This window comes from Trachypithecus francoisi, unplaced genomic scaffold, assembly GCF_009764315.1.
Source record: "Trachypithecus francoisi isolate TF-2019V2 unplaced genomic scaffold, Tfra_2.0 Lachesis_group1, whole genome shotgun sequence".
Taxonomy (NCBI): Eukaryota; Metazoa; Chordata; class Mammalia; order Primates; family Cercopithecidae; genus Trachypithecus; species Trachypithecus francoisi.
Genome location: NW_022681454.1, coordinates 90,889,948 through 90,913,218, shown reverse-complemented (window position 1 = coordinate 90,913,218; position 23,271 = coordinate 90,889,948). Strand labels below are relative to the sequence as shown.

The following is a 23,271-nucleotide window of genomic DNA, read 5'->3' as shown; positions in this document are numbered from 1 at the left end:
TTTATTTATATTTATAGCTTTATGTAGATTATCATGATATTTTGCAAATGACTACTTATGTTGTAAATAAGAATCTTAAAAGCATTTGGAGGGACTTTTCATAACAATAGAAGTTTGAATCATGGTAAACCAGATACACTCAAAGACAGAACCTCAAATTAGTCAATTAGTATGCTATTTACGGGACTAGGGAAATTGTCATAGCAAGTGCATGGCCCTTTTTTAGAGTTTCTCTAATAAACATAAACAATTGAGAAATAACAAATAATTAATGCCAGCCCCTTTAAGTACCAAACAAGGGTTATAGCCAAATGATAGGTTATGCTTTGTGGTATATGTTGGTAAACATCAAAAGAAAAATTTTAAACTATAATTGGTTGTGATTTTAAATGTTTGAAAATAGAGCAGAAACTGTTGTATTTCATTTTAAGCATATTAATGCTCTTGGATTGTTAATTTATTCATATATTGTGTTACAAAAATAAAACATAATATAAAAAGAAAATCTAAGTAGAATGTTTAGTAGTATTCAGATTTATTTTTAGCAGTAGACCTTTGTTGAAGAAAATCAGGCAAAGTTGAACTTGGAAAAAACATTGTAACGAGATTTTTTATACACCTTGTATAAAAGGATTGAGACTTTATTTCAGAGGTGAAAAAATTTTTGCTATTCAAATATACCTTTTAAAAAAGAAATTATTCACAGTCAGAAAATAAATTAAGATCATTGGTCTGAATTCATTAAAAAATAGTTCATTGCTTCAATTGTGGGGAATAAATTAATTTTCATATTTCTCTATAAATGTAATTCCTTCTATTAAATCTGTACGTTAAAGTTGTATCTAGGCCTTTGGAATTTATTCCTTATAATGGCTCCTTGTTTCACATCAGGCCTAATCTTCAAAGTTAAAGTTTTGTAAGATCAAAGCATTTCTGGGTCACACAGAATGAAGCACATCTGGTACAGGATAGTTTTTCTCAACACAGTGGGTCAGATTCAGGCATGCTGCAGCCATAACTTCCCAAAGAGATTTACCCACCTAGACAGAAGAGTTGATGGGGTCACCTGCATCTAATCAATTGTTATGTCAGATCCTTTCCATCACAGTAATGAAACGTTAAAATAATATACTGCAAGTTACTGTATATGACTTCTAACCTTTGCATTATTATCCAGGATTAAATGGTAATCATCATTATCCTCCTACTTATTCTTAAGTCTCTCTTTTAATGACTCCTTAAGCCCTCTTATCATTTGCTGTGAGACAATTTTCAAGTTTGATGTTTAGTCAGCTTCTTTATAACTTTGAGCATCCTTCTTCATTTCATAACTGTCCTTAATATGTGATATTTCTTCTAATAAGAATGGGAGCTGTAAAGCAGATATGCAGGGTGATGAAGACAATTTTGGAGTTTTTCCAGTGAAATTTCACACACAATTTTAGGGGATAGGTAATCTCCCCCAAATTTTTGTAGCTTAATTTTGATTACAGTTTATATTCCATATTCAGAAACTTTCCCCCTTAATTTTAGAATTATTTTTGTATTTTTCAAATGTAAATGTACTTTGAAGGCCAGAAAATAATTTTATTTTGTAAAAATACCAGGATTTAACTTTTTAAGGACTGTTATTTTATGTCATTTGTTGTAAATAATCTATTTGCTGTCCTCAATTTTTCTGTTCTAGTTTAGTTAGTCATGACATTACTTATATTAGATAAAACTTCCATGGCAGTACAGTTAATAATCTGTAAGAACAAATATTTTTGTTTAAAAATTTATCTTTTGAAAATAGCAAAACACTTTTAGTTCTTAAATCTTCTTTATATTGCTGGAACTAGATGGAAAATTTGTTATTATTACTTTACTAATTCAGTCACAGAGTCACAGAAATATTAAGGAAATTTCTCAAGGCTGTGATGCTCCAAGGACTCATGAATTTACTTGTTTCATTAAATCAACAGAGCTGTACTTAATTAATGAATTATTAAGAAAAATCATCATAATTTAGAACTCTAAATTATTATTGAGAGTCTCTCAAAATCAAAAGGGTTACAAATTTTCAGTCAGTTGCTTTTTGAAATTAAATTTTAGAAAAGAATTAAATTGACTCTCAATTTCTGCACAAGTATATAGAGAGCCAGAAACATTATCATTCTCAACGTTACAATGAAAACAACAAAAGTCAAGTAAACAAGAAGTTTGTTTTAGTGTAGGTGTTGATTTGCCAGAAGTTTGTATATTTTTAAAACACATCAGAGCATGGAGGCTTCAGGCCCCAAAATCTAAGGAGAGGCAGGCACCTGTGAGTATGGCGTAAAACCAGAACACTGGCTTACCTGGGCAGTCTGCTCCTGGTTTCCTGTAGAGTTCAAATAAAATGATTGGCACATTTCTGAAGTCTTAGAGTGCACATACCCCGCCAAATAAGATCTAGAGAGTCCAGAAAAACTCTGCAGTGTGGTGAGAGAGAACCAAAGGAGAGGAGAACAGAAACCAATGCAGAAGCAGTAAGGAACTCTGGGGGCATTCTCCCTCAGCTCCCCTAATGAAGAAATGCCATAATCTCTGAGACAAAGGAAATGAATTGTCCTCAAGCACTGGTGAAAACCCACCACAGCTGGGAGAAAGGGACAGGCCATGAACCATATACCCCTGGGAAATAAGGACTGGGCTCACAACTGTGCTGGAGAGAGAATCATTAAAGAGGTAATGAATCCACCTTTGCAAAAATTATAACTGAGAAAATTATGACAGTGAAAAAGATCTGATGCAACTGACTAAATCTTGCTTCTAACCTCCAAGCTGTCCTTGTTCATTCCTGGGCATAGGTCAAGCTAACTTTGTGGGGAGGTGGGAGGTGGAACTTAGTTTATAATTTAACTTTTAAACCGAGACAATAGCAGCCCTTTCCCAAAACAAACTGCCTTTCTGCCTGGGAACTAGACTGCCTTTGTAGGACTGAGAAATTAGCCACAAGATTAGAAATCATGGTTTAGGAGTCACGCAGCTGGAGACGGCAGGATACTGAACCTCCCCAAATTGCTCCTGGGGATAATATCCTTAATATAAAACCTAAGATCAATGCTTGAGATATTTTGCAGATCCTATACACCATGGATCAGCTAGAAACACCCAGATCAATAAACTGGCTCATCTAGTCTTGCGGTCTCCACCCAGGAACTGACTCAGTGCAAGAGGACAGCTTCTACTCACCATGATTTTATCTGTGATCCTATCAGTCAGCACTCCCCACTTTCTGACCCCCTACCCACCAAATTATGCTTAAAAACCCATATTCCCTGGTTTTCAGGAAGACTAATTTAGTAATAATAAAACTCCAGATGTCTGTGTGAATTAAATTGTTTCTCTATTGCAATTCCCCTGTCTTGATAAAATCGACTCTCTGGGCAGTGGGCAAGGAGAACTCATTGGGTAGTTAAAGGGTAGTTAAAGTAATAACCTAGAGACCCAGGGATTCATTGTAGTTAAATTTTATCTATCTACCTTGTAGTTAAATTTTATCAGAACAATATTGAATTCCCCACCTTTACTATCAGGTTAACAATTGTTCAATAAAGAAAGAATTACTTGCATGAAACAAAGCATTTCTGAGGTACAGTATGAAGGGAAAACCTAAACCTCAGAGCAGAGTAATTAATCGGGGGAAAATTCTGGCAAATCAATACCTACACTGAACAAAATAATTCCTTAAAGATTTTAACGTCTGTGGTGTACTAAAACTAACCATAGCAACAATAAACATAAAACCCAGTTCAAGTCTTAATTAGGTCAACTAAATCCAACTTACTGGAGGCCTAGCACAAGGAAATGCATGTCCATCTCAAGCCATAAGAACATTTTGTTGTCAAAAAATAATGAGTGTTTCAGTTTTAGCCCTGTTTGCAGGCTAACAAGTTAATTTGTCACAGTTTCATGAATCCTGCCAGAAGAGAGCAAGAGTCAGAGACAAAGGATAGTCTTTTAACATACAGCAATGAAACAGTTGGAAATCTATATGCAAAACAAAGCAAAATGAAGGAAAACCTTTAAGTAGCATTATAGTTTCTTTAACAGAATTCAAATGATTCTGAGGATGGATTTTAAAAAAATAGTTTATACACTATAAAACTTCTCAAAAACTTCCTAGAATATCTGTGTGGTCTTGGTTTTGCTAAAGGGTTTTTGTATAGTGTAGCAGAAGAACAACCTATAACAAAAAAAAAAAAAATGAAAGATAACCAAATTAAAATTATTTGTTCTATTAATGATACTTTTAAGAGAATGAAAAGAGAAGCCACAATAGAAAATTTTTGAAAATTATATATCTGATAAAGGACTTCTATTCAGAATAACTCCCAAAGCTTCACAATAGGAAAATAAATAGCAGATAAAAATTGGTCAAGAATTTGAAAAGACATTTTACTAAAGAAATTGTAAATATAATGATATGGTTTGGCTGCGTCCCCACCTAAATCTCATCTTGAATTGTAGTTCACATAATGCCCACATGTCACGGAAGAGACCTGGTGGGAGGGAGTTTAATCATGGGGACAGTTACCCTCATGTTCTTCTTGTGATAGTGAGTTCTCATTAGATCTGATGGTTTTCTAAGGGGCTTTTCCCCCTTTTTACTTGGCACTTCTTCTTGCCTGTTGCCATGTAAGACGTGTCTTGCTTCCCCTTTGCCTTCTGCCATGATTGTGAGACCTCCTCAGACATGTGGAACTTAGAGTCAGTTAAACTTCTTTCCTTTAAAAATTACCAAGTCTCGAGTATGTCTTTATTATCAGCATGAGAACAGACTAATACATATGACATATGAGTATATTAAAACACACACAATATTATTCATCATTAGAAAAATGTAAGTTCAAACTATAGTGTGATGCCATTACAAAGCTATCAGAATGGCAAAACAAAACAAACAATAACAAAACCTGACAATACTAAGAATAAGTGAGTATGCAGAGCAACTGAAACTTCCCTACATTGGTGGTAGGAACTTATGGCCACTTTGAGAAAACTGCTTGAATTGTTTTTTAAAAATTCTCTTAAATGATTTGCTTCTCTTGCTTCATCATGGCCAAAATGTTCAGAGAGCATTGTTGTACTTGCGATTCATGTTTTCCAGTTTTATTTAACTTTTATTTCAAGTAACAACACACACTCACTGGGGCCTACTGGGGGGTAGAGGGTAAGAGGGAGAGGTTCAGGAAAAATAACTATTAGGTACTAAGCTTAATGCCTGGGTGATGAAATAATCTGTACAACAAAGTCCCATGACACAAGTTTACTTATATAACAAAGTTGCACGTGGTTATGTTTTATAAAGTTAAATGTACACTTATCATTCAACCCCATCAATTTTACTGTTTGTTTTTTGACCATGTGAATTCAAAACTTACCTTCACACAAAAACTTGGACACCAGTTTTTGTATAAGCAGCTTTATTATAACAACAAAAAACTTGAAAGAACCTAGATGTTCTTAAATGGGTGAATTGATATATGGTAGTATACTCATACAATAGAATACGACTCAGCAACCAAAAAGAGCATGATGTATTGTTTTATACAACAGCATGAATACATCTTAAATGCGTTTTGGTAAGTGAGAGAAACAAAACCCTAAGGGTACATGTTTCATGATGTTTCCATTTATATGATATTCTGGAAAAGGCAAAATTAGAGGGATGAGCTGCTGGTTCCCAGGGTTTGGGGGTAGGTGGAGCATACAGCAACTTTGGGGTTGATGAAACTCTTGTGTATGACATTATGACAGTAGACAAAACTCACTGCATTTGCCAAAGTCCATAAAACTGTACAAAAAATTAGATAATTTTACCCTATGCAAATAAAAATTTCACCAGAATATATAGGAAACGAGAAGGAATGTAGACTGTGACAAATGAATTCAAGCTTGTTACACATGAATGACATCTCTAAATATGGGGAGTGGAAAAGAAAAACTCTTGCCGAAGTAACTTTAGAAAACAGTATTTTGACTGGATATTGTGAAGCTAAAAACAAAATAACTGTACACAAACTCTGTACTCTGATTAGAAAGGCTACTTCTCACAAGGAAACGGGTCAGCAAGTAAGTCTGAAACTATTTTATAGCTATACTTGAACCGAATAAATGGGCAAATACAGATAAGAGAATTGTTAAGGTAGAAGTCATAATTAAGCAAAGAACGAATAGAAAGAAAAAAAAAACAAACAAAAAAAACTGTGCTCCTGGAGTGGAGTCAGAGATATGTGTATAAAATATATACACATATGTAGATACACACACACAGAGATGGATATATGTGGGTGTAAACATGGGTCAGTATATATACACATATAAGTTTTCTAGCTTTGTCTTCTGAGCAGCTATAGACAGTGATACCCTAGTAGCAGTGAACAAACTTGATGCCTCCCAACATATCTTTATTTTTAAATAGTATTCTCCTGTACAAGGAACCGGGACTCTTTAAAGAAGTGGTTGATTCTAGGGATATGCAAGAAAAATATAAATTAAACCTGGGTTATTTTGTGTTCCTAAAAGGAAGTTTCAATTAAAAAGAGTGGGGCCTTTTGAAAGACGTAAGAATTAACCTGAAAGGGGTCCCAATCTCCAAAGCTGGAACAATTTGATCAGCAAAAAAAAAATAATGTTGAATTGTAGCATAATAAAATAATTGCTCATAAAATCAAATATTCATATGCCAAACTGATATAAATAAATAATAAAGTGAAGGGAACATTCTTTCATACAGAAGAGTTTTAATTAATCAATTCTGAAGAAAGAAAGAAATAGAATATCATCATTAGAACACTATAATCATAATTACTGTAGGCATAGAGATTACTGTGCAAATTAAGAAGAAAGAGGATGTGTTTAATTAAAACAGTATATGTGCGTAGTCTCAAAATATGTCCCTAAATAAATATTATTTACAAAGTATAAAAGTGTAACTTTAGTAGAGAGACACCTGGAAAACAACATTTTAACCAAGTGATCAAAGTTAATATTATCAGTATTAAGACTTATAGTCACACACACCTTACCTAAAGCACTAAGGGGCACATCACCATTGTGGTGTTCTTTGCTCAAATCTACAACTTCAATCTAACTAGAGAAGACAGTAGAAAAAAACAAATTGACGCATTTTCTATAAAACCATTGACCAGAGTTTTTAAAAAGTGTCAAGGTCATAAAAAAAACAAAGACTTAGGAACTGTAACATATTAGAAAAGAGTAAGAAGATAAGACAAAGAAATGCAATGTAGGACTCTAGATTAGATCCTTGGACAGATAAAAAGATATCAGTGGAAAAACTGGTGGAATCTGAATAAGCATCTAGTTTAATTAATAATAACGTTAGTTTCTTAGCTTTGATTGATGTAAGATGATTATGTAATATGTGGGGAACTGGGAGAAGGGACTAAGGGAAGTCTCTTTACTGTCTTTGAAATGCTTCTTTAAGCCCAACATGATTTTAAAATAAAAATGTAAAGAGTTAAATTTCTCAGTGTTAGAATTTACTTTTTTAAGTGAGTATCTTTCAGATCCTGATATATGGGAGTCCTCTGCAAAAGGTATTCTATATTAAATATAAGATATACATGTTCTTCTGCTAAAAGCTCTTGAATCTAAGAAAAATCTTTAACTCAATGTAATGTTTTTAACTTTTTAATCATAATAACAATATTGTATATAACTTAGGCCATGTTTATGTTGACTAAGCCATTCCGAGTGTATGTGTGTGTGTGTGTGTGTGTGTATATATACACATATATACAAATATATATACATGTATATATGTATATATAAATATATATGTATATATACGTGTATACAAATCTATATGCACATATATACAAATATATATACACACATACCTATATACATATATAATAGATTCTTTAGAATATATTATGATTCTTCTACAGTGTATGAAGATTAAGTGGAAGACTACTGAACTCGAAAAACCTAACTTTGACTCTCAAATCTGCTGCTGATAGTACTATGTGAATGGGAGATGATTTGCTTTAATAAGTCTCAGATTTGCACTGTTATAAATTCTGTATAAATTGAAGGTAATAATTATCTTTCTGGGTCACCATTTTAACAGATTTATTAAAAATATAAATTATTTTTCTAATTTATATGTGACATTTAGGGAAACAGAAAATTTAGAAGCATAGGGAGAAAAACACTTACTGTATATTTATTCTCTTTATTCCTGTGCATGTGTTTACATAATAGGAATCACATTACATACATTGTTTTGTTACTTACCTTTAAAAATGTAGTTAATTAACTAGTTTGTTTATTTAGACTACTTTCTAGAGCAGTTTTGGATACATAGCACAATTTAGCAGAAGATACAAAGATATCCCAAATACCTCCTCAGATATATACTCCCCTATTATCAACATTCTCCACCAGAGTGAGACACTTTTTAAATAATTGATGAATCTACATTGACACATTTCATCACCCAGAGTCCACAGATTACATTAGGGTTCCTTCTTGATGTTGTATACTCTGTGGGTTTGGACATAGATAACATGTACATTCTATTAGAGCAAGATACAGAGTAGTTTTACTGGTCTAAAAGTTAATTTTATTTTTTTATTTAACATTGTGACAGTAACATTTCCAATGCTATCACAAATTATTTTCAAGTAAATCTAATTGCTATATTATATTACAATGTCATATGCATATGTATATATATACATATTATATATGTGTGTATATTATATTCAAATATTCATATATGAATATTTAAGTGTTTTCAAGCTTTTTCTTATTGTAAACAATCTCTCGATGAACCTGTATATTTTTCCCTGTATCTGAGTTTATTTTCTACTTGTAGGTCAATTTCCTAGATAGTTAGCTTTGAGATATATTGCGGGAACTGGCCAGCAGTCCGCAATGCAACGGGGCTCTCTCTTTGCTCCCAGGCAGATTGGCAGGTTGAGAAATAATAGATACACACAAGATAGTGAAAGCTGAGTCCAGAGGGGTCACCGCCTTCTGGTCCTGCGGTGCCAACAATGTACTGGATATGCCAGCATTTATTATTGAGCTTAGTGAGGGCGGAGGTAGGTTAGTGAGGGATTTAGGGTCATTTGATTATGAGGTGAGATGGTCACATGGGGATGAAGTAACTCTTTAACATAACATCTGTATGCAGAAGTACAGTATACAGAGAAAAGAATTTACAATATAGTGTATGCATCAGTAATTTCTAACAAAGCCTTAAAACAGGAACAGCAGTAACAGTTATGGCAAAAGCTGGTTACAAACAATTCATAGAAACAGGATGTGAAGTTTAATTTCTAACAGAACCTTAAAACAGGAACACAGTCTTTCCATAACCCATGATTAGCAAGATATTAATCAGCAGTAACAGTTGCAGCAAAAGCTGGTTCCAAACAATTCATAGAAACAGGACATGAAGTTAGACAACTGGTTAGACCAGAAATTCTCAGAAGGGAGTATGCGTTAACCCTAAAGAGGCCTAGAAGAGCCGCAGCAAGGTGAGGGCGTTTATAGCTCTATCTTATCCATATGGACAGGTGCCCCCCCCCACCATCCATTTATAGGCTTTCCACGAGGGTCGCATTCCATTCCCAGAGCTATGAACATCTGCTTTTCTGGGATGGGAATCTTGGTGATGTGAAATCTCCCTAACTGCATGTCCGTTCATAGGCTCTCTGCAGGGGGAAGCACATCCCGTGCTGTTGGCTCATTCTGGCAGTCCAACCTGGTATTGTCTTTACACAATCCTGCATGCAATTTTGTATTTACAATAATCAGGAGCATTTCATCTTTTATTCCATATCAATAGTTTCAGGGGGTCTCCCTACAGGGATGGATGGATTACTATCAAGGAAGGTGGCAGGAAAGAGCACTGAATTGGGTAGAGGGAGAATTTGGGCTCTGATGCATGATCAAAGTGATCTCAGAGAACTTCATGTGAAACTGTAAGCTGAAATACTCCTTCAGATTTATCCTGAGTTGGGGTAGAAGGGCTAAATCTTTTTATCAATGCATTTACTAGTTACTGGTTGTGAGGTGCTTAAGGGAAGGGAGCAAGACTTCAGGTAAGAAGGATTTATACAGCATAGCTGTTCCCAAAGAGGGCTTTCTGCTGCCGACATTCCCAAGAAAAAGTGGAGTAATAAGTTCTTTCCTGATGGTCTAGCTCACCACAGCATCTAATATAAAGGCTGTCACAATTTTCAAGGCTCTTTATATATTCTAGCAAATATCTCTGCAAAACTGTTGTATAATTGCAATTAGTGCTGATGTATTAATTAACAGCTAAAAGTTGCTTTAAAACAGTTAACATAATAAATTCTTAGTCTATTTAGTTTGTTCATTAAATACCTCACTATATAAACTTTAACAAAATATTATCTGGTCTTACTTGTATATTTAATTTTACTTAGATTTTATGAAATGTTTAAATATGTTTTCTTATCTTAAAATTAGAAAAATATTCTATTATATTTGGCTTCATAATGTATAGTTTATTTCCATATATAATCTTGCAGAAATTTGTTTCTGTATTTAACATTATGTAGGAAATACACTTTTTCTGTTCCAAACAAGTAGTCATTTCATGAATAATCAAATATTTCCTCATTGATTTGAAATGTCACCTTTATTACATAATAAATTATCATATACACATATTCTCCATGCTTTCCATTGATCTATTTGACTATTCCTCCATCAGCACCACACTTTCCATTAATAAAGATTTATGATGAAAACCTCTCTCCATACTTCTTTTTTTTCTCATTATTTCTTTGGCTATTTCATACATTTAATCTCCGAGATGAAATTTAGAATCAGTATGTCAAGTTATAAAACAACCACAACCACAAAAAACAAACAAATCAAAAAGAGATTTAGGATGGATTTGTATTGAATTTATGTATTAACTTTGAAAGAATTGGCATCTTTACAGTACTAAGTCTTTTCTCCAAGCATGTGAATCTATTTCATTTACTGAGTCTTCTTTTACGTTGTCACAGCATTTTTTTTCAGGTGATTTGGCATTCGGTTCGAGCATAGATAAGAAATAGAATGGAATATCTGTATAAATCGATTCTAGGAAGAGTTTGGGTCAGGATGACCTAGAATGTTGGCAGTCTGTTTCTGTCTAAATTTGCAAACTATAAAAGCTGTACATTTGAATGTTTGTATAAACTTCAAGCATCTCACAGTACAATCTTTTTTAAGTTCCTTTTTGTCTACGTTTTGTATAATATTTTTCTGTGCAGCAATATTTTAGAATCTTCTCTCAAAGGAAGGGCATTCACTAAAAAAAGACAGACCAACGTAATAGTTGATCTGAGACCAAGATTTGCTTTCTGTGACAATGTTTAACTTTTACCTATAAAACATACTGCTTTCATTTTTATAGCAGTCATTCCAAATGCAAAGGTTAAGAATTTCTCATTATTTCTTTCTAATAATTTATAGCATGATTCTTATATCAAATTATTTAATATACATTATGATTATAGAATCAACATATTTTTGTGAACAATTTGGAAAATATAAATAATCCTTCCCCAACTATATTTTGCAATTAATAGCAAACCTGAGAAATCACTATTTACAGATTTAAGTATTTCTCTATTATATTAATATAAAAATAACAAAGCAGGTATTTTAAAACTTTTATAAGATACTTTCTCAAATACTCGTAATTCAAAAAGATGATACTGAAGTATTTAGTATCATGGAATAATGCTTGAAATATATATTTAATTACATATATTATATAATAATATATAATTATTCCATTATGTTAAATATACTTCAGCATAATCTTTTTAATTGGCACATAATATCCTACCATATAATGTTAAAATACATTGAACTAATCCATTATATGTGGCTTACTAGGTTATTTTCAATCTTGTTTCTCAGAAAAGAATGCTGTATCTAAGCAAATGCTTATTTCCTTAGTATCAGTACCTAACACTGAAATTACCAAGAGAGAATATAGTTTTTTTAATGATTTCAATGTATATTGCCAAACTGTGCTCTGGTAATTTGGTATCAGTTCACATTTGCATACATATGTTTGAACTCTATGTTCCAGGCCGACTTTTAGTAATGAGAATGCAGCAGTGAATTAAACAGACAAACGTCTAAGACTTCATGTAGCTTACATTATAGAAAGAAAGCAAAAATCATCAAGATAAATAGATTTACTTTTACATACACTATATATGATCATTATGAACTGAAGTGTATACTGAATTCATATGTTGAAGCCCAACCTTCCAATATTAATCTATTTTAAAAAAGAACTTTTAAGAGATAATCAAGGTTTAAGGAGGTCATAAGGATCAGATCCCACTCCTATAGGACTTACAGCCTTATAAGAAGAGGAAGAGGGAAAGCTCTTTCTCACTTTCTACAGGCATCAACCAAGACACGGCTGTGTGAGCATACAGCAAAAAAGGGACTGTCTGTAAGCCAGGAAGAAACCCACACCAGAATCGAACCATACAACCACTCTAGAACCCTGATGGCAGACTTCCAACAACCGTGAGAATATAAGTTTTTGTAGTTAATAGTCATAGAAATAATAAATCAACAGAAAGAGCAATATGAGTTGTCAAGTGTGCTGAAGTTTTACAGAGCATTCAGAGAGTCTCACTGACAAGATGTCAATAAATATATTAAGATAATAAGGAAGCCAGCATGCAGATATTTGGATAAGAGCATTTCTAGGCAGAAGGAACAGAAGTGTATAGGTCCTAAGGTTAATATGTTTGTTATGTAATCAAGAGACAACAAGGAAGGCAGTGCTACTATAATGCACCAAATAAGTGGAAGAATAGTTGCTGATGAGGTTGAAGAGATATTTTTGGAGCAAGACGATACAAAATGTAGTAAAGACTTGGGCTTTAATCTAATTCTATGTGTAATAGTCAGAAGTCTCCAATAGAACCAACCAACCTTCCTTCCTTCCTTCTCTCTCTCTTTCTCTCTTCCTTTCTTTTCTTTTTTTCTTTCTCTTTCTTTCTTTCTTTCTTCTTTCTTTTCTTTCTTTCTTTCTTTCTTTTTTTTTCTTTCTTTTCTTTCTTTCTTTCTTTTTTCTTTCTTTCTTCTTTCTTTCTTTTTTTCTTTCTTCTTTCTTTCTTTCTTCTTCTTTCTTTCTTTCTTTCTTTCTTTTTCTTTCTCTTTCTTACTTTCATCTACGTATGTATCGATTGACATCTATCTATCTATCAAAGAGGAGACTTATTAAGAGAATTGGCTTTCATGATTATGAAGGCAGAGAAGTCCCATAATATGCTGCCTGTAAGCTGATAAAATAAGAAAGTTGGTGGTATAATTCAGTTCAAGTCCAAAGGCCTATATAACAGGAAACCGGGGAGCTGGCATGTCTCCCAGTCTGAGGTTGAAGAGAGGTAGAGGTGGGGGATGCTGATGTAAGTCCTGAGTTTTGAAGCCCAAGGGCAGGAGAAGATGGATTTCATAGCTCAAAAAACAGAGACAGAGTTCACCCTTTCTTAGTTTTTATTGTTCCATTCAGGCCCTCAACAGAGTGGATTTTGCCCACACACATTGTTTAGGATCTTTCTTGCTCAGTCTACTGTTTCAAATGCTAATCTCTTCTAGAAACTCCATCACAGAAACATCCAGAAATAATGTTTTGCTAGCTGTCTAGGTATCCCTTAATCCAGCCAAGTTGACAAATACAATTAAGACATGATATGACATACATTATAATAAACTCATCCCAGTTTTTCTGCTGAGAATGTACTGGAGAACTGCAAGAGTATAATAGGGATACCACTTAAGAGACTATTGCAATACTTTAGACACATGGTAGTGGTTTGGACCAGATTATTGATAGCATGAGTAGCAATAACTAGTCAAATTTTGAATATATTTCTAAACTAGAGGTAGTAAGATTTTATTTTTGATTGGATATAGTGGCAGAGAGTGAAATATAAATAATACCAAACTTTTGGCCTGAGAAAGTGCAAGAATAGAATAATTAACTCACACAGGGAATTATGGAAAACTACAGAGAACATTTTGAAGGAGAAGTAAAAAGTAGGTTTTTGGATCTGTTAAATCTGAGATGCTTATTAGATATTTCAGTAGAAATGTCAGTAGGCACTTGGATATGTGAGTCTGGGAATTAGGGAGAGGTAGAAGGTAGACATCTTCAGAATACAAATCTGAAGATACAAGATTGGGGTTTACATATGATGAGTGTGAATATAAAAATATTCCAATGATTAGCTCCAGTGTACACCACTATTTCACTGTGGATTCGAGAAAAAAACAGCAAAAGACTAAGAAAAAAGGTCAGGATTATCAAAGGAGAGATACTAGTGAATGAAATGTCTTCGGAGCAAGTGAAAAAGGGTTCCAAATAGGAATGATTAAGTGCAACTGATAGATCAAATTAAACGATCAACACATTTATTAATAATTAGAGACTATCATTGGTGACCTTGACATGGGCAGTTTCAATGAATTGGACAGGGCAAATTCTAAATGAGGCAGATTCTAGAGAAAATGAGAGAATGTATGTATAGACAATACTTTCAGCAGTATTGCCATAAAGACTTCAAGATAAATGGATGCAGTATCTAGAGGGAGAAGTAAAAAGATGTTTGAAGTTTCTTAAATTTATATATTACTTATTCTTCGAGATGAGAAAAACATGGTTATTATTAATTATTAACCACATAAATAAGGTCAAATATCCCATTTAAATGATTCAATTGAGATGGAAAATTGATGAAGTAGAGAAAAAAGAAAACTGTTGAAGTACCGTAGTTAAGTGTTTGAGAAGGGATGGAGGCACTGGCGATTAGGCAGGAGCAGACACAATCCATCCATTGAAACAAGAGAGCAATGAAGATAATATGGATGATAATTAAATTAGGAGTGTCAGGAAGCTTGCTTGGTACATCTTGTCAGCATTAAGAGTTAACATTATTTAAAAATGAGTACAGACCTCAATTCAATCAGCTGGAGATAGGTATTGTAGACATAAGGTCAATGGACTTGAAATCTGCCTCCAACTTTTGGCGAAGTAAACGTATAAGTAATCAGAAATTAGATGGTGCTATACTTTGGATGTTTGTCCTACCAAATCTCATGGTGAAATTTGAGCCCCAATGTTGAAGATATGTCCTAATGCAAGGAGTTTGGGTCATAGGGACATATCCCTCATGAATGTCTTGGTGCCATCCTCTTGGTAAAGAGCAAGTTCTTGCTCAATTAGTTTTTGTTATCCTTTTGTAGTGAGTGAGTTCTTGCTCTATTAGTTCTCCTGAAAGTTGGTTGTTAAAAAGAGCCTGGCACCTCCCTCCTCTCCCTCTTGTTCCTCTCTCACCATATGATACCAGCATATGCTGGCTTCCCTTTGACTTCTGCCACCATGAGTGGAAGGATCTGAGGCCCTCACCAGTGCCCAGTCTTGAACTTTCCAGCTGGAAGAACAATAAGTCAAATGAAGCTATATATATATATATATCAGTATCATGTATTACTTTATAGCCACACAAACAAAGACAGATGGCTTGCATTAAAAAGTGGAAGAATGAAGCAAATTCACAAGGAGGAATAACAAATATTTTTAAAAAGTAGGGCATACAACTCCTGTAATAGATGACTTTGACATGACATTCTCAGTTCTACACTTTACATTTAGCAATTAAGTTCCATAAAAATCCCGAGTATCCATCTAAATATGAGTAAATTTGCCTTAAAGTCTATTCCATGATATCATATGTTTCATAATTAACTCATGTAGGGAGAGTGTGTGTGTGTGTGTGTGTGTGTGTGTGTGTGTGTGCACGCACACGCACAGATACCCAAATGTTGTTTGGCCTTTAAATTTTGCTATGGGTATTTCTGCTTCTATGACTGAATATATCAGACTAACAATCCTACTAACAGGAGCTGTAAAAATAAGACTAAAAAATGTTTTAAAAACCTGTTTGCAAGCCGGGCATGGTGGCTCATGCCTGTAATCCCAGCACTTTGGGAGGCTGAGGCAGGCAGATCACCTGAGGTCAGGAGTTCAAGATCAGCCTGACCAACATGGAGAAACCCTAACTCTACTAAAAATACAAAATTAGCTGGGTGTGGTGGCCGGCGCCTTAATCCCAGCTACTTGGGAGGCTGAGGCAGGAGAATCCCTTGAACCCGGGAGGCAGAGGTTGCAGTGAGCCGAGATGGTGCCATTGCATTTCTGCCTGGGTAACAGTGCGAGAGACTCCGTCTAAAAAAACAAACAAACAAAAACCTGTTTGCAGATATTATAGAGCAATCAAGGCAGCCAGGTCTTGATGGGCACAGTTTCTGTAGAGAAGAAACACATTGAGGTGAGATTTACATTTCCTCTGGGTGCATTTGCTCATTCACTACACTGGACATAAATGTCAAACAGAAAACAACATTCTAGAGCCTGTGGCAGTCTCTGTGGGTTTTGCAGACAAAAATTGGAGCTCAAGGCTGCCAAAGCAACCATGATTTGAGGAGTCAAAATATTGGAGAAAAGAAAATTACTGTATAGAGAATGGAGCCTAATAGTCTTCCAGCAATTTCGAGTCATTTACTGATTCTTAAACTGCATATGCCCAGGGCAAGTTATTGTGAATATAAGCAAAACACAGTTAATTAGAGGATAAAATGTTAAGCAAAGAGAGCAAAAGACTCATTTGGCTGGAAAGACAAAAATTGGAACTCAGGAATTACCAAAATAGTAGGGGCACTTGTAAACAACCAAAACTTTCAGTTTGAGATTCAATTTTGGTTTTACCTTGGAGATAAGAGAAATTAGAATAATGCCAGACCCCACACAAGAAGTTGAGCTAGAATTTATTCACGATGATCTTTTCATATTCTATGCATTTTCCAAAAGTAAACTTACGAAAAACTGATGACAAAGAAAAATTATAAAATCAACTATAGACTCATTACCTTCAAGGAATAACCATAAAGGTAATGGCCAACTTTTCATCATAAGCCATGGAAGCCAGAAAACACAATGACAGCCTTACAGTGCTGAAAGAACTGGCAAACTCTAAAATTCTATATTCACTTAAAATATATTTCAGGCTGGGCATGGTGACTCATGCCTGTAATTCCAGCACTTTGGGAGGCTGAGGTGGGCAGATCATCTGAGGTCAGGAGTTCCAGCTCAGCCTGGTCAACATGGTGAAACCCCATCTCTACTCCAAATACAAAAATTAGCCAGACGCAGTGGAGCGCGCCTGTAGTCCCAGCTACTCGGAAGTCTGAGGCTGGGTCCAGCGGCCTGGAGGAGCGCAGAGGCCGTGGATGTTGGCAGATCCGTGGCCCAGTACGCTGTGGGGATTGCCAAGCTAGAAAGAGACGTCAGCCTGGGCCCAACCCCCATCCCCGAGCTCACACACCATCGTCGGACTTGAGAGCGCCTCCTTCCTGGAGGAGGACTTCATTCCTTCGCTGTGTTGAACATGATGATGGGCAGAGGCGGCTCCTTCTCGGCTGGCGGCCTCGGCAAGGGCATATTCTCCAGGCTCTACTCAACGTGCTCAGCAGGCACCACTGGATGTATAACGCGACCTCCTACCACCTCAGCTACGAAGATACTGGCCTCCTGTGCATCCATGCCAGCGCCCACCCGAGACATGTTCGAGAAATGGTAAAAATCAGCACGAAGAGGTTTATTTTAATGGGCGGAACCCTGGACGCGATGGAGCTGGAGCGAGCCCAGGCGCAGCTGACGTCCATGCTTATGATGAACCTGGAGACCAGGCCTGTGGTCTTCGAGGATGTGGGGAGGCAGATGCTGGCCAACCGCTCCAGAAAGCTGCCACAGGAGCTGTGCACACTCATCCGCAACGTGAAGCTGGAAGACGTGAAGAGATCTGCTTCTAAGATGCTCCAACGGAAGCCGGCAGTGGCCGCCTGGGCGACTTGACCAACCTGCCTACTTATGAGCACATCCAGACCGTCCTGTCGAGCAAGGACGGGAGCCTGCCCAGGACTTACCGGCTCTTCCGGTAGAGCTGCTCCCTCACCTGATGGATCCAGGAGCTGCAGCTGGGGCCAGTTCCGTGCGTGTCAGTTTGGACACGAATTTAGTCTAAAACGCTATCTGGTTTTACAAACAGTGCGAACAGTGTCTCCAGAGCACCCACGCAGTTTGCATTCCTTCAGAACTGAATGTGCCAATCAGTGGAGTAAATATTGACACTGACTACGGCAAGCCAGGAAGTAGGTGAAGTGCCGAGCGCGGGAGGGCAGCGTGCCATGAGGAGGCTGGGTCAGCGCTTCCCCTCCTCAGGGGCTCTCACGGCACATGGTGTCCGGCAGGTTACTTGAGAGGAGCAAGCCCTGAGCCGGGAAGCAGCAGAGGCCAAACTATCAGAGCCTCCCCAGCGGCCACCAAGTTCCTACGTCGGGTACCAGGACTCACCTCTGACAAACGGGAGAAGACAAGGGCCTGGTCAGCTCCGAGGAGCGCGGTCCACGCGTGTGCACGCCTGCTTCCCTGGTAAAAAGCTGTCATCTTTCTTAAAAAAAAAAAAAAAAAAAAGTATTATTCAATCTTTCTATTATTTTTTCACCCATTAACTGTCTGCACCTCCTTTGCCCCAGCCCCGCAACCACCCTTACCAGCCTTTGGTAACCGTCATTCTACTCTCCATTTCCAGGAATTCAAATGTTCTGATTTTCAGATACCAGGAATAACTGAGAACACGCAATGTTTGTCTTTCTGTGCCTGGCTTATTTCACTTAGCGTAATGATCTCTAGTTCCAACTATGTTGTTGCAAATGACAGAATCTGTTTTTATGGCTAAATAGTACTACGTTGTGCATATGTACCACATTTTCTTTATCCACTCATCTGTTGAGGGACCCTTAGGTTGCTTCCACATCTTGTCTATTAACAGTGCGCCAACAAACATATGAGTGTATGGATATCTCTTAAATATGATGATTTTGCTGGCTCATACCTTATCTGTATGGTTGGCTTTTTTGAGAAACCTCCAAACTGTGCTTCATACTGGTTGTACTAATTTACAATCCCACTAACAGTATACGAGGGTTTCCTTTTCTCCACATCCTTGCTGGCAATTGTTATTGCCTGTATTTTAGATAAAAGTCACTTTAGCTGGGATGAGATGATATCTCACTGTAGTTTTGACCTGCATTTCTCTGATGATCAGTGATGTTTCATATGTCTTTTTGCCTGTATGTCTCTTTAGAGAAATGTCTATTTAAAATTGTCCCCTTTTTTTTTTTTTTTTTTTTGAGACAGAGTCTTGCCTTGCCACCCAGGCTGCAGTGCAATGGTGCGATCTCAGCTCACCACAACCTCTGCCTCCCTGATTCAAGCAATTATCCTGCCTCAGCCTCTCAAGTAGCTGGGATTACAGGTGTGTGCTGCCATGCCAGGCTTATTTTTGTATTTTTAGCACAAATGAGGTTTCACCATGTTGGCCAGGCTGGTCTTGAACTCCTGACCTCGTGATCCAGCCACCTCAGCCTCCCAAAGTGCGGGATTACAGGTGTGAGCCACCGTGCCTGGCAAGTTTTCCCATTTTTAATTAGATTTTTTTCCTATACAGTTGTCTGAACTCCATATATATCTTGGATATTAATCCTTTGTCAGAGGAGCAGTTTGCAAATATGTTTTCCTATTCTGTGTGTTGTCTCTTCACTTTGTGATCATATCCTTTGCTGTGCAGAAGCTTTTTAACTTGATGCAATCCCATTTGTCCATTGTGTTTTGGTTGCCTATGCTTGTGCGTATTGCTTAAAGAAGTTTTCCCCCAACCAATGTCCTAGAGATTTTCCCTAATATTTTCTTGTAGTAGTTTCATAGCTTGAAGTCCTAGATTTAAGTCTTTAATCCATTTTGATTTTTGTGTATATAGAGAGTTAGGGGTCTAGGTTTATTTTTCAGCATATGGATATCCAGCTTTCCTAGCACCATTTATTAAAAAGACTGTCTTCTCCCCTGTATATGTTCTTGGCACCTTTGTCAAAAATGATTTCACTGTAGGTGTGTGTATTTGTTTCTGTGTTCTCTATTCTGTTCCATTAGTTAACGTGCCGGTTTTTATGCCAGTACCATGCTGGTTTTGTTACAATAATTCTGTATAATAATTTAAAGTCAGGTATTGTGATTTCTCCAGTTTTGTTACTTTTGCTTAGGATGGCTTTGGCTGTTTTGGGTTTTTGCAGTTCCGTGTAGGTTTAAGGACTGTTTCTTTGTATTTCTGTGAAGAATGTCATCAGTACATTAATAGGAATTTCATTGAATCTGTAGACTGCTACAGGTAGTATGGACATTTTAACAATATTGTTTTTTCCAATCTATCAATATGAAATATCTTTCCATTTTTTGTGTGTCCTCTTCAATTTATTTCATCAGTATTTTATAGGTTTTCATTGGCCATGGGTAGTCTTGCCGCCATGCTCTGAGATAGTAAAGGCCACGGTGAGCCCTGGAGTGTCCACTGCATCCTCTTCTAGAGCCAGAGCAGCACTTGGGGAGGCTGAGGAGTGAGCAGAACTGCCCGTCACTCAGCAGACAGCTGCTGGGATGAGGCAGGCCTGCCTAACATAAAACCAATGGAAATATTTGTTTTCAATGACTCCTTTCTAACTCTGCAAGCTCCCATTAACCTGGTGATCTCTCATCCTCTTTCTCTTTTTTGGCTAAGTGAATTCCTAGGCATTTAATTTCATGTGTGGCTATTCTAAATAGGATTGCCCTTTAAATGTTTTTTTCATATTGTTTACTATGGGCATATAGAATTGCTACTGATTTTTGTATGTTAATTTTGTATCCTGCAACTTTGCTGAATTTATTTATCAGCTCTAACAGATTTTTTGTGGAATCTTTGGGCTTTTCTAAATATAAGATTATATCAGCTGCAAACAAGGATAATTTGACTTCTTCCAATCCAGTTTGATTGCCCTTTATTTCTTTCTCTGATCTGAATCCTATGGCTAGGACTTCCAGTATTATGTTGACTAGCAGCGGTGAAAGTGGGTATCCTTGTCCTGTTCCAGATCTTAGAGGAAAGGATTTTAGTTTTTCCCTATTTAGATGATGCTAGTTGTGGGTCTGTCACATATGGCTTTTATTTTTTCTTTTTTTTTAATTTTTTTTTATTATACTTTAAGTTCTAGGGTACATGTGCATAACGTGCAGGTTTGTTACATATGTATACTTATGCCGTGTTGGTGTGCTGCACCCATCAATTCGTCAGCACCCATCAATTCATCATTTATATCATGTATAACTCCCCAATGCAATTCCTCCCTCCTCCCGCCTCCCCATGATAGGCCCCAGTGTGTGATGTTCCCCTTCCGAGTCCAAGTGATCTCATTGTTCAGTTCCCACCTATGAGTGAGAACATGCGGTGTTTGGTTTTCTCTTCTTGTGATAGTTTGCTAAGAATGATGGTTTCCAGCTGCATCCATGTCCCTACAAAGGACGCAAACTCATCCTTTTTTATGGCTGCATAGTATTCCATGGTGTATATGTGCCACATTTTCTTAATCCAGTCTGTCACAGATGGACATTTGGGTTGATTCCAAGTCTTTGCTATTGTGAATAGTGCCGCAATAAACATACGTGTGCATATGTCTTTGTAGTAGAGTAATTTATAATCCTTTGGGTATATACCTAGTAGTGGGATGGCTGGGTCATATGGTACATCTAGTTCTAGATCCTTGAGGAATTGCCATACTGTTTTCCATAATGGTTAAACTAGATTACAATCCCACCAACAGTGTAAAAGTGTTCCTATTTCTCCACATCCTCTCCAACACCTGTTGTTTCCTGACTTCTTAATGATTGCCATTCTAACTGGTGTGAGATGGTATCTCATTGTGGTTTTGATTTGCATTACTCTGATGGCCAGTGTGATGAGCATTTTTCATGTGTCTGTTGGCTGTATGGATGTCTTCTTTTGAGAAATGTCTGTTCATATCCTTTGCCCACTTTTTGATGGGGTTGTTGTTTTTTTCTTGTATATTTGTTTGAGTTCTTTGTAGATTCTGGATATTAGCCCTTTGTCAGATGAGTAGTTGCAAAAATTTTCTCCCATTCTGCAGGTTGCCTGTTCACTCTGATGGTAGTTTCTTTTGCTGTGCAAAAGCTCTTTAGTTTAATGAGATCCCATTTGTCAATTTTGGCTTTTGCTGCTGTTGCTTTTGGTGTTTTAGACATGAAGTCCTTGCCCATGCCTATGTCCTGAATGGTACTACCTAGATTTTCTTCTAGGGTTTTTATAGTATTAGGTCTAACATTTAAGTCTCTAATCCATCTTGAATTAATCTTCGTATAAGGAGTAAGGAAAGGATCCAGTTTCAGCTTTCTACTTATGGCTAGCCAATTTTCCCAGAACCATTTATTAAATAGGGAATCCTTTCCCCATTTCTTGTTTCTCTCAGGTTTGTCAAAGATCAGATGGCTGTAGGTGTGTGGTATTATTTCTGAGGACTCTGTTCTGTTCCATTGGTCTATATCTCTGTTGTGGTACCAGTACCATGCTGTTTTGGTTACTGTAGCCTTGTAGTATAGTTTGAAGTCAGGTAGTGTGACGCCTCCAGCTTTGTCCTTTTGACTTAGGATTGTCTTGGCAATGCGGGCTCTTTTTTGGTTCCATATGAACTTTAAAGCAGTTTTTTCCAATTCTGTGAAGAAACTCATTGGTAGCTTGATGGGGATGGCATTGAAACTATAAATAACTTTGGGCAGTATGGCCATTTTCACGATATTGATTCTTCCTATCCATGAGCATGGTATGTTCTTCTATTTGTTTGTGTCCTCTTTGATTTCACTGAGCAGTGGTTTGTAGTTCTCCTTGAAGAGGTCCTTGACATCCCTTGTAAGTTGGATTCCTAGGTATTTTATTCTCTTTGAAGCCATTGTGAATGGAAGTTCATTCCTGATTTGGCTCTCTGCTTGTCTGTTACTGGTGTATAAGAATGCTTGTGATTTTTGCACATTAATTTGTATCCTGAGACTTTGCTGAAGTTGCTTATCAGCTTAAGGAGATTTTGGGCTGAGACAATGGGGTTTTCTAAATATACCATCATGTCATCTGCAAACAGGGACAATTTGATTTCTTCTTTTCCTAACTGGATACCCTTGATTTCTTTCTCTTGCCTGATTGCCCTAGCCAGAACTTCCAACACTATGTTGAATAGGAGTGGTGAGAGAGGGCATCCCTGTCTTGTGCCTGTTTTCAAAGG

At 36.5% G+C, this 23,271-nt stretch overlaps 1 pseudogene; it reads left to right on the top strand.

Annotated features, from left to right (window-relative positions):
* The first annotated feature begins 16,850 nt into the window (after positions 1–16,850).
* Positions 16,851–18,057, top strand: LOC117084916 (annotated as a pseudogene).
* Positions 18,058–23,271: the final 5,214 nt, after the last annotated feature.